This window comes from Hevea brasiliensis, chromosome 14 (assembly GCF_030052815.1).
Source record: "Hevea brasiliensis isolate MT/VB/25A 57/8 chromosome 14, ASM3005281v1, whole genome shotgun sequence".
Classification (NCBI taxonomy): domain Eukaryota; kingdom Viridiplantae; phylum Streptophyta; class Magnoliopsida; order Malpighiales; family Euphorbiaceae; genus Hevea; species Hevea brasiliensis.
In genome coordinates this window covers 87210604-87228788 of record NC_079506.1, presented here as the reverse complement: position 1 = coordinate 87228788, position 18185 = coordinate 87210604, and the positions used below count along the sequence as shown (strand labels likewise).

Below are 18185 nucleotides of genomic sequence, written 5' to 3'. Positions count from 1 at the left end.
AATTCCATTCTACTATGTAATTCTGATGGAAATAGATCAATTCCAAGGTCCTGACTCAAGAATTTGAATCCTGGCAAGTAAATTAACTTACCAAAGCTAACACATTATTATTAATAGAAAAATGCTAATCATTATTAGTATCTGTATATTGAATATGAAGTTTCTTAATATAATATGGAATTTCATTAGGTGTAGATATGAAATTATATTGGGTAAACATTGGAATTGGAAAGACTAATATAATGTTATATACGCATAGGAATCTTCCTAGAGTTAACCTTTTGATGCATGCATTTAATATCATCATTTAGGTGTAATTTTTGCACATAATTTACCCTTATTCATAGTTATTACTATAGATATTAGCACATATTTAGTCAACATTACAATTTTCACACTTCTTAGTTTAATTTCTGGAATTTATTTGTTTTGTAGGTTAAATTTCAAGAAATTTGATGTATTTTGATCAGAGTAGCCATTTGGAAGAGATTAGAGTTGAATTGCAAAAATTTTTGAAGTTGAGTAAAAAAAATGGCCGAGAGCGACACAACCTGCAGCACAACCGATTTAGCTCATGTCGCAGGTTGTGTCGAATCGTCAGATATTCAGGCAGATTGTTGCACAACCTGCAGCACAACCGAACTAGCTTATGTCGCAGGTTGTGTCGATTGTCAGATATTCAGGCCGAGAGCTACACAACTCGCAACACAACCCGCGACACAACCGGTCCAGCTTATGTTGTTTTTACTGGAAATGGCTGACGTGGCATTTGCGTTACTCTGACTTTTTACCTCACTTTCTCTGGAACCTTCCCCCTTTTTACCCATTCTAGGGCAGGCCCTTAACCCATATAAAGTCTCCTTTATCATTTTCTTTCCATAAGGAGGAAGGGAGGCAATTTTTGGCAAGAAAAGAAAGAGAGAAAGAGGGAGCACGGGATCCATTTCTGTAGCAGCAGCAGGGAGCTCGTTCTGCACTTTTCTGCAGCAGATTCTTCTGCATTTTTCTGGGTTTTTCTACTCCTTAGCTTACATTTCCATTATTTCTTCATTTATACATTTGGGTTTGTTTAGAAACTATGATTTGTGAGTAGTTATTTGAGATTCTAGAGATGGGTTTGTAAATATTGTTTTGTATTGTGGTTTTGAACTGATTTAGCCATTTAAATGAGGTTTGTTACATTTTGATTTATTGCTTGTGTGCTTGTTGCCTTGCTTGATGAATGGGCCCTCATTAAGTTAAGCTTTAATCCTTAATAGATGGACTGAAAAGTGAATATTAGGGATAGATAATCTTGCAATAAACTTTATTTTCTTGGTGTTAAAGATAAGCTAAGAGGATAAAGGGGATTTTCCAAAATCAATTAGAGCATTAATTGGGTTTTTGTTAGGTTTGAAATACCGTGAAAACAGGGTTTGATTCAATGAAAACCAACTTTGAGATGCTTGAAAAAGGTTTCAAAAATTTAAGAATTGATTTCCCTTAAAATTGCAATTCTTATGTGTTTGGCTAAATTAGGGATAAACCACATGCAAACAATATTGAAAATCCATTCTCTAGAATCACTTTAATTTTTATTGATTTTAGATTTAAATCCTCCAAATCTCATAAATAGCAATTTCAATTTGAATTTTGGTAATCTAGTTTAATTAATTTTAGTTAATTGTTTGATTTAGTTTTAATTCCTCAAATACCAATTTTAATTCCAAATTTCATTTTACATCTTTAAATTTTGTCATTCTAATTAGCTTATACTTTTATTTCCAATTTAAGCACAATTCCCTGTGGGATCGATATCATTTTTTAAAACTATACTACTGTGACCCGTGCACTTGCGGATTACACCACATCAAGTTTTTGGCGCCGTTGCCGGGGAATTGTTTGTTTTTAAGTTGGATTTTAATTGTTTTAAGCTAATTAGAATTTTTATTTTCTTTTATTTTCACTACTACTCCTTGTGTTTTTCAGGTACTTTCCTTGTTTATGAGACGATCGAAAAGCACAAGTAACACTGAATTGTTGTTCAATCCTGAAATTGAAAAATTCTGTCGAGCCAACAAAAAGGAATACAAGAGAAGAAAGGAAGCAGAAAAAGAAGAACAACAAAGATTTGAGCAAGAGGAGACAATTGAAAATATGGAGAATCAAAATAGAGCTATTGGTGGAAACAATGGAGGAAATGAGCAAAATAGACAAAATGAAGTTGTTAATCAAAATGATCCTCAGAGAAGATCCATGTTGGATTATGCTTTTCCTAGATGTGCTGATGTGAGAGATAACAGACCTATTATTGGAGCTAATCAATTTGAGTTAAAGACTGGTCTCATTCAAATGGTTCAGAATTCACAATTTGGAGGTAGTCCACTTGAAAATCCTCATTCTCATTTGAAGAAATTTTTGATGATATGTGGTACACAAAGGCAGCCTGGAGTTTCAGATGAAGTGATTCGGCTCACCTTATTTCCATTCTCTCTTCGGGATTCAGCATTAGAGTGGTATGACTCACTTCCACAAGCTACTATAGCTACTTGAGAGCAGCTATCTCAAGCTTTTCTATCTCAATTTTTCCCACCTGGGAAGACCACTCATTTGAGGAATTTGATGGTAGCTTTTAAGCCAAGGGATGATGAAACTTTGTATGAATCTTGGATGAGATTTAAGGAGCTTGAAAGGCAATGTCCTCATCATGAAATACCGAAATGGATGATTGTTCAGAATTTCTACACCAGAGTTATTCCAGCCATAAGAAACACAATTGATTCACAAGCAGGAGGAGATTTCATGAGAATGACAAGTGAAGAATGCTATGATCTATTAGAGAAGATTGCTCATAACACCCATTTGTGGGGAAATCCTAGAGCACTTGAGCCAAAGAAGGCTGGAATTTATGAACTTGACTCAGTTAGCTACATGAATGCAAGATTTGACCAGTTGACTCAGCTTCTTAGTGATTTTTGCACAAAGGCAACAACCTCAACTCCTACAACTATGCAACAAGTTGCCTTCATAGATGGAAGCCAAAGTTGTGGAGTTGATTACTCTTCTTATGGTGATGATTATTTGCAAGAACAAGCTGCTTATGCAGGAGGTTATCAACAGAAACCTATGGGAAATGCTTACTCTAATGTGAACAACTCAACATGGAGACCACAAGCAACTTTTGCTCAACAAGGTCAAAGCTCAAATTATGCTCATAACCAGCAGTTTATGCAGCAAAGCCTCAGTTTCAGCCTCAATTTCAGCCCCCAAGGTAGCCACAACCGGGATATCAAGCAAGAGCACAACAATCCCTTCCACCTCATGAACCGAAGCCAACCTTGGAAAGCATGATGGAGAAATTTTTTGCTGAACAAAGCAAAATGAATAGCAAATTGGAGGAAGAAATGCAACACATGAGACAAACCATGGATCAATTACAAGTCCACAACCGCATGTTGGAAACTCAATTGGCTCAACAAGAAAGCTCATCGGGAAGCAAATCCTATGGGAAACTACCTAGCCAACCACAAAACCTCATGAACAATGTAAGGTTGTGACTTTGAGAAGTGGTAAGAAAGTTGGTCAAGAGAGTGAAAACAAGAGAGAAGAAAAATAGAGCACAAAAGAAGAAAATTCAGCTGAGAGCAAGAAAAATGAAAAAGAAGAAGAAAGCAAAAGTGAGCAAGATGAGGGAGAGAAACCATACATCCCACCTGAACCTTACAAGCCCACCCTTCCCTACCCTCAAAGATTCATCAAGCATAAGCTAGACAAACAATTTGGCAAATTCCTTGAAGTGTTAAAGAAGTTGTATATCAATGTGCCATTCACTGAGGCACTATCCCAAATGCCAAGTTATGCCAAGTTTTTGAAGGAGATTCTTTCCAACAAGAGAAGGCTAGAAGATTATGACACCATCAACTTGGGAGAGCAATGTAGTGCTATAATTCAGAAGAAGTTACCTCCCAAACTCAAAGATCCGGGTGTGTTTTCCATTCCTTGTCATATTGGTGATAATTGTGTGGCAAATGCCTTATGTGACCTTGGAGCTAGTGTCAGCCTAATGCCTCTTTCAATATATGAGAAGTTGAATATGGGGGAGTTGAAGCCCACAAACATGTATCTTTCATTGGCTGACTGTTCAATTAAGTATCCGGAAGGCATTCTTGAAAATGTGCCTATCAAGGTTGGGAAATTCTACATTCCGGTGGACTTTGTCATTTTGGATATGGAAGAAGACACAAAAGTTCCTATCTTATTGGGAAGACCCTTTTTGGCAACAACTGGTGCATTAATTGATGTAAAGGGTGAGAAATTGACACTTAGAGTGGGAGATGATCAAATGATATTCAACATCAATCCAGCCATGAAAAGGAAACATGAAAAAGTTGAGTCTTGTTTGCGGGTAGACATTATTGATGAGATTGTTCAAGAGCATTTCAGAAAAAGCTATCCACAAGACCCACTTGAAAATTGCTTAGTCCATGGTGGGAGCATTGATGATGACAATCACAACATAGCTGCTTTTGCACAACACTTGGAGAGCTCTCCACCACATCCTGAAGCCACAATTTTTCAACTTGAAGGAGTGCAAAATTTGGAGATTAAACCACCATCATTAAAGGTAGAGGATGCCCCAAAGGTAGATCTTAAACCTCTTCCTTCCAACCTCAGGTATGCTTTTCTTGGACCCAATGGAATATATCCTGTTATAATTAATGCATCATTGACTGATATTGAGAATGAAAAATTGTTGAGAGTTTTGAGAGAATATAGAAGAGTTTTGGGTTATGCAATTGATGATATAAAGGGAATTAGTCCAATAGTTTGTATGCATAGGATTTTCCTTGAGCCAAATAGTAAACCTTCCATTGAACACCAAAGAAGATTGAATCCTACAATGAAGGATGTTGTGAAAAAGGAAATCCTAAAATTACTAGCTGCTGGAATTATTTACCCTATTTCTGACAGTGAGTGGGTTAGTCCTGTGCATGTTGTACCAAAAAAAGGTGGGGTGACAGTTGTTAAAAATGAGAATAATGAATTGATACCCACTAGAACTGTTACAGGTTGGAGAATGTGCATAGACTATAGGAAGTTAAATAATGCTACAAGAAAAGACAATTTTCCCCTTCCTTTTATGGATCAAATGTTAGAGAGATTAGCCAAGCATTCATTCTTTTGTTACTTAGATGGATATTCTGGTTTCTTTCAAATTCCAATACATCCTGATGACCAAGAAAAAACTACCTTTACCTGTCCCTATGGCACCTTTGCCTATCGAAGGATGCCATTCGGATTGTGTAATGCGCCTGGAACCTTTCAAAGGTACATGATGGCCATTTTTTCTAATTTTATTGAAGAAATTATGGAGGTCTTCATGGATGACTTTTCAGTATATGGTACTAATTTTGATTCATGCTTGACTAATTTGTCTAAAATTTTGCAGAGATGTGCTGATAATGATCTAGTGTTGAATTGGGAGAAATGCCACTTTATGGTCCAAGAGGGGATCATTTTAGGGCATTTAATCTCAAATAGGGGAATTGAAGTGGATAGAGCCAAAATAGAAATTATTGAAAAAATGCCCCCTCCAACCACTGTCAAAGGAGTGCGGAGTTTTCTTGGACATGCCGGGTTTTACCGGCGATTTATTCAGGATTTTTCTAAACTTGCTAAACCCTTAACAAATCTTTTGAATCATGATGTTAAATTTGATTTTAATCAAGATTGTATGGTTGCTTTTTGCAGGTTGAAGACGGCATTGACAACAGCTCCTATCATGCAACCCCCGGATTGGAGTTTGCCATTCGAAATCATGTGTGATGCAAGCGAATTTGCTGTTGGAGCTGTCCTTAGCCAGCGAAAAGATAGAAAACCTTATGCCATTTACTATGCAAGCCGAACCCTTGATGAAGCTCAAGTCAATTACGCCACAGCTGAAAAGGAGTTCCTTGCAGTAGTATTTGCACTCAATAGGTTTCGTTCTTATTTGGTCAACTCAAAGGTAATAGTTTTCACTGATCATGCAGCAATAAGGTATTTGATGAGCAAGAAAGAAGCTAAATCTAGGTTGATTAGATGGATTTTGTTACTTCAAGAATTTGATTTGGAAATAAGAGATAAAAAAGGTGTTGAGAATGTGGTGGCTGATCACCTTTCTAGGATAAAAACTGAAAATAAAGATGATAATATTGTGCCAATTGATGAATTTTTTATGAATGAGCAGTTGTATGTGTTGAAATCTTCACTTCCTTGGTTTGCCGATATTGTGAATTTCTTGTCTTGTGGTGTCTTGCCACCTGATTTATCTTGGCAGCAAAAGAAAAGATTCTTGCATGATGTTAAATTTTATTCTTGGGAAGAACCTCTTTTGTTTAGGAGATGTAATGATGGAATAATTAGGAGATGTATACCAGAGGAAGAAATACATGATGTTATTTACCATTGTCATTCCTCTGAATATGGTGGTCATTTTAGTGTTTCAAAAACTGTTGAAAAGGTCTTGACATCAGGTTTCTATTGGCCTAATATGTTTAAACATGTGAGAGACTTTGTAAGCAAGTGTGATAGGTGCCAAAGAGTAGGCAACATTTCCAAGAGAGATGAGATGCCCCAACAATCCATATTAGAAGTTGAATTATTTGATGTGTGGGGAATTGATTTCATGGGGCCATTTCCATCTTCTTATGGGAATAAATATATCTTGGTAGGAGTAGACTATGTATCTAAATGGGTAGAAGCTATTGCTACACCTACCAATGGTGCAAAAGTTGTGGTAAAATTTCTGAAAAAATTTATTTTAACCAGATTTGGTGCCCCACGCGCCATAATCAGTGATGGTGGTAGCCATTTTTGCAACCACCAATTTGAAAAATTGATGAGAAAATATGGGGTAAAGCATAGGATTGCCACACCATATCACCCACAAACAAATGGCCAACTAGAAATCACAAATAGAGAAATCAAGCAAATCTTGGAGAAAACTGTCAATAAGTCCAGAAAAGATTGGTCCCTTAAATTAGATGACACTCTTTGGGCATATAGAACAGCATTTAAAACCCCTATAGGAACTATACCTTATAGGTTAGTTTGTGGGAAATCATGCCATTTGCCCGTAGAGTTAGAACATAAGGCTTATTGGGCCATTGGAGCAATCAATTTTGATTTACAAGCTACTGGACACAAAAGACTTTTGCAACTTGATGAGTTAGAAGAATTGAGACTTGATGCTTATGAAAATGCTAGGATCTATAAAGAAAAAACTAAAAAATGGCATGATAAGCATATCAAGAAAAAGGACTTTAAAGAAGGAGATTTGGTTCTCTTATTCAATTCAAGGCTAAAATTTTTTCCAGGAAAATTAAAATCAAGGTGGTCCGGTCCATTTAAAATTGTGAAAGTTTTCCCTCATGGTGCTGTGGAAATCTGTAGTGAAAAATTTGGTAATTTCAAGGTAAATGGGCAAAGGTTGAGGCACTATTCAGTTGGTGAGCCAATTGAGAAGATAGCAACTTGCTATCTCTCTCATTCTCCATGAAATTTTGAGTGAGTATGGTCAAGCTAAAGACCTAAACTTAGCATTTTTGTGCATAACTCATAATTTTTCGTTGACTCTTTATTTATTTCATGTATACATTTGTTTTAAGTTTTTCTATACTCCTTATTCAGAGTTTAACATTGTTCTAATTTCCTTGTGCAGATGGGATACAATGCATTGCAAACAAATGAGCATTAAAAATTTTGCTTTAGTTTTAGCTTTAAATTTTAGCTTTAAATTTTAGTTTTAAATTTGTTCTCTTATAATTTTCATCTTTCTTTTGTTGAGTATTTGCTGGTGATTCTTGCTGGGTTCATTGCCCTCTTTTGTTAATTTTAAGAGAAAATTTTTCAAATTTTGACATCTTGGACTAAAAGGAAAATTATTTGAATGTGGATGCATGAATTGGTGCTTTGAAAAATTATTTTTTATGAGTATTTAATGAACATGACAAGTTGAACAATTAGAATTCAGGTTATGAAGGTTTAATCATTTGAAATCTAATTTGTTTTAATTTTTTAGGTGCTATGAAATCTGGTCAAAATTTGGGCAGCAGGTTGCACAACCTGCGATATAACCGGGTTTGCTTGTGTCGTCGCTTATATTCGCTGGGCACACTTTTGGGCAGATTGTTGCACAACTTCCGACACAATCCCCCTATCCTTATGTTCTAACTTGTGTCGCCTGTTTGTTTTGCAGGATAAAGCCTTCCTTCACCAGAATGGGCCAGCAGCAAACCCAAAGCCCTAAAAACCGTACCCCATAAGCCCAAGCCCGAAATTAAACCTAAAACCCAACCGACTAACCCACTAACCTCCCGTAGCCCAACCGACTAAAACCCAAAGCCCACAACCCAAACTTAAAGATCTAACCCGATAACCCACTAACTTCTTCTTCCTCTCGACATCACCCCTGACACAACCCTCCCCTCCCGCCGTAACCTTCATCTTCACCATCGCCTCCACCACCCACCATTCTTCCCATATTTCTCCTTTTCCGATCATGCCCCTCCATTTCACCATGTCCGACTCCCCACTATCCTTCGAAAACTCACCTCCCCACTCCTCACAGTCGCCGCAGCCCCAAGGCACCCCGCCCATGAATGCCGACCCATCGCCGACCCATTCTGATGACGCCACGTTCAAGAAGAAAAAGGTGAAAAATATTAAGCCACACAAATCAACGAGCGGCGTCAAGAGGAAGCGACCCGAACCGGCCACACAACAACCCCCAATCCCGCCTCCAATGCCGGCCGCACCTGCTGTCCGACGTGGCATCCCGAAGTCGGTGGCCAAGCGCCCCGGTACATCTAAAGGTAACCTTGCATTCCCTTCCTCTTTGCCTACTGCTACACACTGGGTATTACCTACTGCCGATATGAAGAAAAATAAGGCAAGAGTTGTAGCTCGACAAATGGTTCAAACTCGGTATTTGGATGTGTCTACACTTAAATCCTTGAAGATATATGATGAAATGCAGACTCTGTTAGATGCTTTAGGTTGGGTGCGCTTTGCACACAAACAAGAACTGGTTTACCCCATTTTAGTGCAGGAATTTATGGCCTTTTTGTCCACTAATGAGCATAAAATTGCCTTGGACAATGACTTGACAATCCATTTTAGATGCCTTGGTCAAGATAGGGTGTTGTCTATGGATAATTTTCACCATATATTTGGCTTTCCACCTGATGGTCTGTTCAAAATACCTGCTAGCCAAAGGGACTATAATGCGTATGAATTTTGGCAGCGAATTGCACCTTCAGCAGGTACCTTCAAACCGGGGCACAGTAAGGCCTCCAAGATTGAGAATCATGCCTTGAGATTGCTTCAACGACTAATTGCAAATACAATTTTAGGCAGAGGATCTAGTGTTGGCACAATGTCACAGTATGATCTATTCTTTTTGTGGTGTGCAGAAACTGGCAAAAAAGCTTCCCCTGGTTATTATTTTTGCCGACATGTGATCCGCCAGACCACTAGGGGTACTGGTAACATTGTCTTTGGAGGTTTGGTCACACCCATTGCACATTATTTTGGTTTTAATCCTCAAATGCACAAGTGTCTTGCTCTTCCAACTGTTTTGTTATTTTTGGATGGACCTCATTTGGCCAACCAAAAATTTTGTATCAAAAATGAGGCTACCAAGCTGTATGAGATTCCTGCACTAATAGAACCACACCCTGGTTCTCCCACTGCAATTAGCTCCTCCTCAGCATCTGAGCGACCATTTGAGCAGCCTTTTACACAACCTTCACGCCAAGCTCCACCAGCTGCCCAACCTGCTTCATCAACAGCTTCTGGACCATCCATAGCAACTCTTTTAACATTCCTGGAGAATCTCAGTGATGAGATCTATTCTTTTCGGCAAATGACGAATGTCTCTTTTCAGACACTACGAGATTTAGCTGACATATATTTGGATAGAAGTGCTGAAATGCAAGACGAGTTGAAAGTCATGCGAGCTAAGCTGGAGAAGATCGAAACAAACCAGGCACTGATTTTGAGCATCATCTCTCCACAGCAGCCACCAAAAGCACCACCACCTCCACAAGATGGCAAGGGCAAAGGAGTTCTCATACCTGACTGACCAGCTTTTATTCTCCATTTACATTTCATGTCTTTAATTTCATTGCTTAATTAATTAGTATTTTGAACTTATTTAGTTAATATTTTGCTTATGTTGTTTTTCCTTTACTTGAACCATTTACTTATTCAGTTTTGTTTTTTAGTTCCTCATAAAATACATTTTTCTTTTATATCTTTAGTTCATTGCTCACTTGCTTTGATATGCTCCTTCGGAATTTACACTTGATGATTATATTTTTGCGCTTAACTTCCCTATTCCAAATTTTTGAGTTTAATTGATCTAATGGATTCCATTGCACTGTTTCTTTTGCAATAAGTGCAGCAGCTGTCCAAAATTTTATCTAATTAAATTGGCTGCACTTCAATGAGGTAACAATTCTCATCTCAGCTTGTGTCACTTTCAACAAAAGTTGTGCTATCGCTTATGCAATAGGATAATAATTCTTTATCCACATATGAGCCCCCATTTTCTGCACATATAGGCAAATTATCCCATTCCTTGCACTCTCTTAACATTGAGGACAATGTTCATTCTGAGTATGGGGGAGAGGGTAAATTTTTTGCAAAAATTGCTTTTTCCTTTTTCATTTGCATATAGCGACACACTCATTACTTCATACTTGTACATATTCACCTATATACACTGCATATAGCTTCACACACTTAGTTATACATACTTAGTTACATATAGGTTGACTATACATTTATACATTCATGCATTTCATTTGTTCATTTAAAATTTTTTTGAATTTTTAAACCAGTCTTTGAAGTCCATAAGCCACTTATTCAAGTAATCCAACTTGCCTTTAGATGGTTAGTGGAATGAAAGTTCCAGCTGGGTACAAAGTCTTAAGCATTATTCTTTCTCTTACTTAATAGCTAAAAATTAATATATTTATCTAGGTATGCAGATTCTGATTAGTTACTTTGAGTTTTGAGTGTCTGAATAAGCCTTTAAGGAAGAAAATGGTCCTTGTCATCTCACCATTCCTAGAACAAGCATCCTAGATCTTTCAAAGTGAAATTTTTAACTTGCATTTGATAAGAATATGATTTAGGCATTCCTTCATATTTTAAACCTCAAATTTAGCCTTAACCTACCTTGATTTCATTTCAATCCTTGCAAACCCCCTTGAACCTTAATTCCCTAATTTCTTTGGAACCCAAATCATTTACCTAGCCATAAAACCTAAACACTACCACCTATTTATGAGAATAATATTTTTAGCAATTAAGTGCATAAAAATTATAAAAAAAAAATGGAGGATTGAAACATCTTGAAAAGTGCTAGAGTAATTGTGAAAAGTTGATAAAAAGAGGTCACCAAAATATCCCAAAGGTAATTTTGGGTGTGACATGAAATAGGGACACATACAAAATTAAAATAAAATAAAATAAAATAAAAAAGGTATAAAAAGTAGTCCCTTTGTATAATCATTGTGATAGCACTTGAGATTCATTGTGAATTTCTTTCCTCTTGATTAAAAAAAAAAAAAAAAAAGAATATTGGATGCATTTTGAGTTTCATGATTAATATTATTCTCATATTTTGTTTACCTTATTCCCTTTCTTTGTTAACCACAATTTTACCCTATTTGACCCCATTACAACCCTTAAAAAGACCTAATGATTCTTTGAAAAATGCTTGTTACATTAGTAGAGTTAGATCTTTTATGCTTGCATATGGGTTTGGCAATATAATCTTCCATACATTACTCACCATCTATTTGAGACACATTGGCTATCTATTTCATTTAGGTTTGTTTTGGCACAATTGACTCTTGTAGTTGGTTGGTATTTGTTGCTTGGGTTGATTAGTTAATTCTTAGCTATTCTGTAATTGTTGAGAGTGCTTGCTTCATTCTTTGTGCTTTTGCTGGTGGGAACTTGGAATGTTGGTGGCTAGAGAAAGTTGGTGGTTTAGATTAGTGATTTTTGTGTTTTCAAAGACTGATTCTATTCCCTTCCAAATGAGTTTCAATGAAATTTTGCTTGGGGACAAGCAAGAGTTTGAGTATGGGGGAATTTGATGCATGCATTTAATATCATCATTTAGGTGTAATTTTTGCACATAATTTACCCTTATTTATAGTTATTATTATAGATATTAGCACATATTTAGTCAACATTACAATTTTCACACTTCTTAGTTTAATTTCTGGAATTTATTTGTTTTGTAGGTTAAATTTTGAGAAATTTGATGTATTTTGATCAGAGTAGCCATTTGGAGGAGATTAGAGTTGAATTGCAAAAATTTTTGAAGTTGAGTAAAAAAAAATGGCCGAGAGCGACACAACCTGCAGCACAACCGATTTAGCTCATGTCGCAGGTTGTGTCGAATCGTCAAATATTCAGGCAGATTGTTGCACAACCTGCAGCACAACCGAACTAGCTTGTGTCACAGGTTGTGTCAATCGTCAGATATTCAGGCCGAGAGCTACACAACTCGCAACACAACCCGCGACACAACTGGTCCAGCTTATGTCGTTTTTACTGGAAATGGCTGACGTGGCATTTGCGTTACTCTGACTTTTTACCTCACTTTCTCTGGAACCTTCCCCCTTTTTACCCATTCTAGGGCAGACCCTTAACCCATATAAAGTCTCCTTTATCATTTTCTTTCCATAAGGAGGAAGGGAGGCAATTTTTGGCAAGAAAAGAAAGAGAGAAAGAGGGAGCACGGGATCCATTTCTGCAGCAGCAGCAGGGAGCTCGTTCTGCACTTTTCTGCAGCAGATTCTTCTGCATTTTTCTGGGTTTTTCTACTCCTTAGCTTACATTTCTATTATTTCTTCATTTATACATTTGGGTTTGTTTAGAAACTATGATTTTTGAGTAGTTATTTGAGATTCTAGAGATGGGTTTGTAAATATTGTTTTGTATTGTGGTTTTGAACTGATTTAGCCATTTAAATGAGGTTTGTTACATTTTCATTTATTGCTTGTGTGCTTGTTGCCTTGCTTGATGAATGGGCCCTCATTAAGTTAAGCTTTAATCCTTAATAGATGGACTGAAAAGTGAATATTAGGGATAGATAATCTTGCAATAAACTTTATTTTCTTGGTGTTAGAGATAAGCTAAGAGGATAAAGGGGATTTTCCAAAATCAATTAGAGCATTAATTGGGTTTTTGTTAGGTTTGAAATACCGTGAAAACAGGGTTTGATTCAATGAAAACCAACTTTGAGATGCTTGAAAAAGGTTTCAAAAATTTAAGAATTGATTTCCCTCAAAATTGCAATTCTTATGTGTTTGGCTAAATTAGGGATAAACCACATGCAAACAATATTGAAAATCCATTCTCTAGAATCACTTTAATTTTTATTGATTTTATATTTAAATCCTCCAAATCTCATAAATAGCAATTTCAATTTGAATTTTGGTAATCTAGTTTAATTAATTTTAGTTAATTGTTTGATTTAGTTTTAATTCCTCAAATACCAATTTTAATTCCAAATTTCATTTTACATCTTTAAATTTTGTCATTCTAATTAGCTTATACTTTTATTTCTAATTTAAGCACAATTCCCTGTGGGATCGATATCATTTTTTAAAACTATACTACTGTGACCCGTGCACTTGCGGATTACACCACATCACCTTTCATATTACAATTTAGGTTCTTCTTAATTCTTCTTCATTCATGGTTTAGAAATGTGGTTGAATCCAAATGAAGATGATAGTAGTCGGTCAAGGAATTTAAACCTTCTTCAAAGGCTTCATGTTGCCATGGATTTGTCATCTGCAATGCATTACCATCATGACCTTTGTGAAACACCAATCATTCATTGCGACTTGAAGCCAAGCAATATTCTGCTTGACAATTACATGACTGTTCTTGTTGATGATTTCAGATTAGTAAGGCTCCTTTCCAAAACCTTAAGCAACTCTTCTTAGGATCAAACGAGCTCCATTAGCATAAAGAGAACAATCGACTATATGCCTCCAGATAAGCTATTTAGCTGACTAAATCAATACAGGTTGATTGTCGATCATTAATGTGCCGTAGGTTTATAACTTGGCAGTTGTAGGAAACTTACATGTGTTAGACTCCCAATAATTGCCATTTCAGAAGAGTCAGAATAATGATAGCACTTTATGAGAGATATTTTATGTCATTTCAAAGTGTACCCTAAATATTACAGGCTTACTTGTATAATTTACGATACATGGCATTACTTTATTGGATGAGAAAAAGTATATAAGCATTGACTATAACAGTTAAATATATTCTTTGAATTCATATTCGCTACATTTATTCTCTCTGAGTTCTTTATTCTTACATTCTCCTCTCCTATTCCAACTTAACTTTCAAAGTGCCAAGTGGGAGAAATCCCTTGGCCCTCTAAACTTGTGTTCTCTTACAAATAAAGTGGTCATAGGAGATCTAACCCTCTTCTTGAGAGCTTGGAGCGATTGTCTGAAGTGTCCAAGCAATCGTATCAGTTGTAGCCTACCTCTGTATTTTCTGTTATAACAAGCACGCAAATCTAAGAGACGCACATAAATCGCATAATCCTACAGTATAGAATAGAGAATAAGAACAACACAGGATTTAACGTGGTTCAACCGTAAGGTCTACATCCACGGGCAAAACAAGAGTAAAAAGTTCCACTATAATGAAAAGAGTAAGATGCAATCACTCAGAACTCTCAAACCCTAACCCCAGCGTATTTTCCAAATATCTCACAACTCCACCGCAAAGGGTAGAATATTACAATATTTATACTCGTCCATATCACGGGGGCATTGCTCCCGCACCCCTAAGGAGATTAGTGGTGGACTTCGACCTCGAGCCTATCAGCCCGTGCCCTCCGCTACCACCACAGATTTCACTTTTTATCCCAATCGGGGTCCTAACGCGAAACTTCCAGGTCAAGTTCACAATTCAAATCCATGAAAAACATATCCAAATTTCAAGCCACAAAAATAACATTATCCGAATGACCTTTCCACATTCATTTATCAAAGATTCTACCCATATCAGAAGTTAGCAAAAGTAGTATTCGTTGTTATTATACTTTCCTTGTAATGAGATGACAGCTTGACATTTTATCAATATGTTGTTAATGTATAATGTAAAATTTATTTTATCATAAAATGAAGTTAAATAATTAAAAAAAAATTAAAATAACAATTTGAATTCATACGTGAAATGCCCAAGTGGGTTAAAATTAAAATAAATAGGAATTAAAAAAATTAATTAATAAAATAAAACACCAAAATAAAATTTTGAAAAGAACTCAAGCGTTCATTCTAGTTCAAAAGATTCAACTAATTGAAAAGGAAGAAAAAAAAATAGGATAGCATGTAAAAAATTCCAAGATATACCATGTGTAAGAATTAAAAAGAAAATCTTTATTTTAATAATAAAATAATTTTTTTTTTTAAAATAATGAGCTGCATAAAATGATCACAATACTATTATTTGAACAATAAATTACACTTTGTTAATAAAATGCTCTAAAATTATTTTAATGAAAAATAATAATTAAATAATTTAAAAGCAATTAAAATTAAAATAAAAATTAAGGTGAAAAAATAATTTGAATATATATATAATAAGATAGTGGTTTTTATTTAATATTAGAAAAAAAAAAGAAATAATAAGTTAAATTAAGACTTTAAAATATCGAGTTACTAAGACATTAAGTTATAATCAAAACAGATTCTACTAAAAAATATTATTTTACATCAAACAGAATTTCGTGAGTTTTTTTTTTAAATAAAAAATAGAGCTATCTGAATATGATAGTCATAATTTTTTTAAATTTGAGAGTCGAGATCATTAGTTTACATTTTTTATTTAACTTAATTCCACAGGAAATGACCTATCATTAAATTTGAAGTGACACTTAATGAGATAAATTATTGAATAATTTATTACTACCTTTTATCACACTCCTAAATGAAGATAATATTTAATTATTATATTAATATAAAAAATTAAATCTAAATAAAATAAAACTATTTTATTAAATTAACCTCTAAACTGTCACGCTCCTAATAATTTCGTGAATTATGGATGGCCCAAATTTAGGTTTAAATAGATGACAACCTACTTTTACGTTCTCTTTTGGTAATATATAATATAATATAATAATACGATGATGATGACGATTATGGCTCGCGTGTTTTGCTGGGGATGACTTATCGACTTATTGACTACTCTCTTTTCAATGGGCTGTTTTATTTTGAAAATAATTGGAGTAAGGACTGGCTATGAAGATCACTAATACAGATAATAATATAATGACTCATTTTTCATCATAAAATTTTGCATATTATTATTTAATTTTTATAATTATATTCACCTTTAATAATTATTATGGCATTATTCACTATAAAATTTATTATATTAATTATTTTTAATTTTATTTATTTATTTACATATTTTAATTTTTAATTTATTTTTTTTTATAATTGACTCTGATTGAAACTATATCTCAAAACCTCATAATATGATTTTAAATAACATCCATCACGTTACATTATTTAACGGCATTATTTAAAAGATTTTTGACATATCATTACCATTATTATTATTATTTAAAAATTATTTTAAAATTATAAGTGTAAAGTCATTACAGTCATTATTTAAAAATAACAACCATTATCAACTATTAAGTAATGACTGTAGGTACTTTTCTAGCTGAGAATTTTTTACTCTTATTTACCTCTTTCATGTGAAATGAAATAGAGAAGCTTTCTTTAGCATAAAACTATCTTGGCTCATTTTTTTAGCACCTTTTCATTTCTCTTTAATCAACTAAGCAAATTTCTCTCAAATTTGTCTTAATTTCCTCTACAACCATCTCAAGTGAAATCCTTTATTCCTCTACAAAAATTTTAGCTCAAAAGCACACACCACCAAATAGACAAGGTAGTTTTGAAGTGAAGGAGAGCAAAGGGTGAGTTCTCTTTTTTTTTTTTTTCTTAATTTTTTAGCTATTTTTTAATATTTTTAGGTAAATATATAAAATACTTTTTTTGTATCTGTATAATATATAAATATGAGAAGAGAGAAGAACATTAGATTTGCCCAAATTATCCTTCATTATTTATAGTATTTACAATTACATTATTTATTAGTTATTTTAATTTTAGAATTTATATAAATTTAAAATACTTAAGACTCAAAATTTAATTGTCTATATAATTTTAGAGTTTATATAAATCTAAAATTTTTAGTTCTACTTGTATTTAAATTCTACTTAATTAAATTTTTATTATCACATAATTTTAAAAAAAATTGTAAAAATATTATTCACAAAAAATAAGAAATCATTTATTTATATGAATCACTTTTTTAATGAATCATAATAAATTTCTATCAGTATCTTATAATTATTTATGTAAAAATATTTTAATATAATTACATTTGAATTTACATAAAATAATAAGAAAAGAAATTAATTTTTGTCAACCAAACATATCGATTTTTTTATTAATGTTTTTGAAATTTTCTTTTAATTTAATTTCTTTAAGTTCTTTAAAAAATATTTCATCTAAAATAAATTTATATTTTTTTAATTATAGATATATTTTTAAAATTCTTAATTATGACATTAATATATAAGTTACTTCAAACATTACAAAAAATTTCATATTCGTTGATTTATAAAAAAATATTTAATTTGTATGTAATATATGAATCTAAAATTTTTTTAAATAATATATAATTATGCATATAAAATAAATTATATATATAAGAAAAACCATTTAAATAGATAAATATGTATTATTTAAAAATTAATAATTAACACTATGTTATGTTTGAGTTCTATTATAAAATTAATATAATTAATAGGATGATTAGAATTTATAATACTGATTTTTTTTTAAAACGATACATTATTAAAAATTTAAAAATGCTAGTATGTGTATATATAAAAAAAAATAATGATTTTTTAATTTTTTTAATATTGTAATCTTATCCTGACTTGACAAATAATGAATACATATAAAAAGAATTAGAAATCATACTTTAAATATAAAATTGTTTTCTTAACTTAATAAATTTATGTTCAAATATAAATGCAAATTAATATTTTAATTTAAAAAGAGTCCAATTTTCACATG

At 33.6% G+C, this 18185-nt stretch overlaps 1 non-coding gene across 1 annotated transcript; it reads right to left on the bottom strand.

The window, feature by feature from the left end:
* Positions 1 to 2586: 2586 nt before the first annotated feature.
* On the bottom strand, positions 2587 to 2693 carry LOC131173655 (small nucleolar RNA R71). The gene has a single exon (XR_009143968.1). It is a non-coding gene; the product is annotated as a small nucleolar RNA R71 (small nucleolar RNA).
* Between the last annotated feature and the right edge of the window lie 15492 nt (positions 2694 to 18185).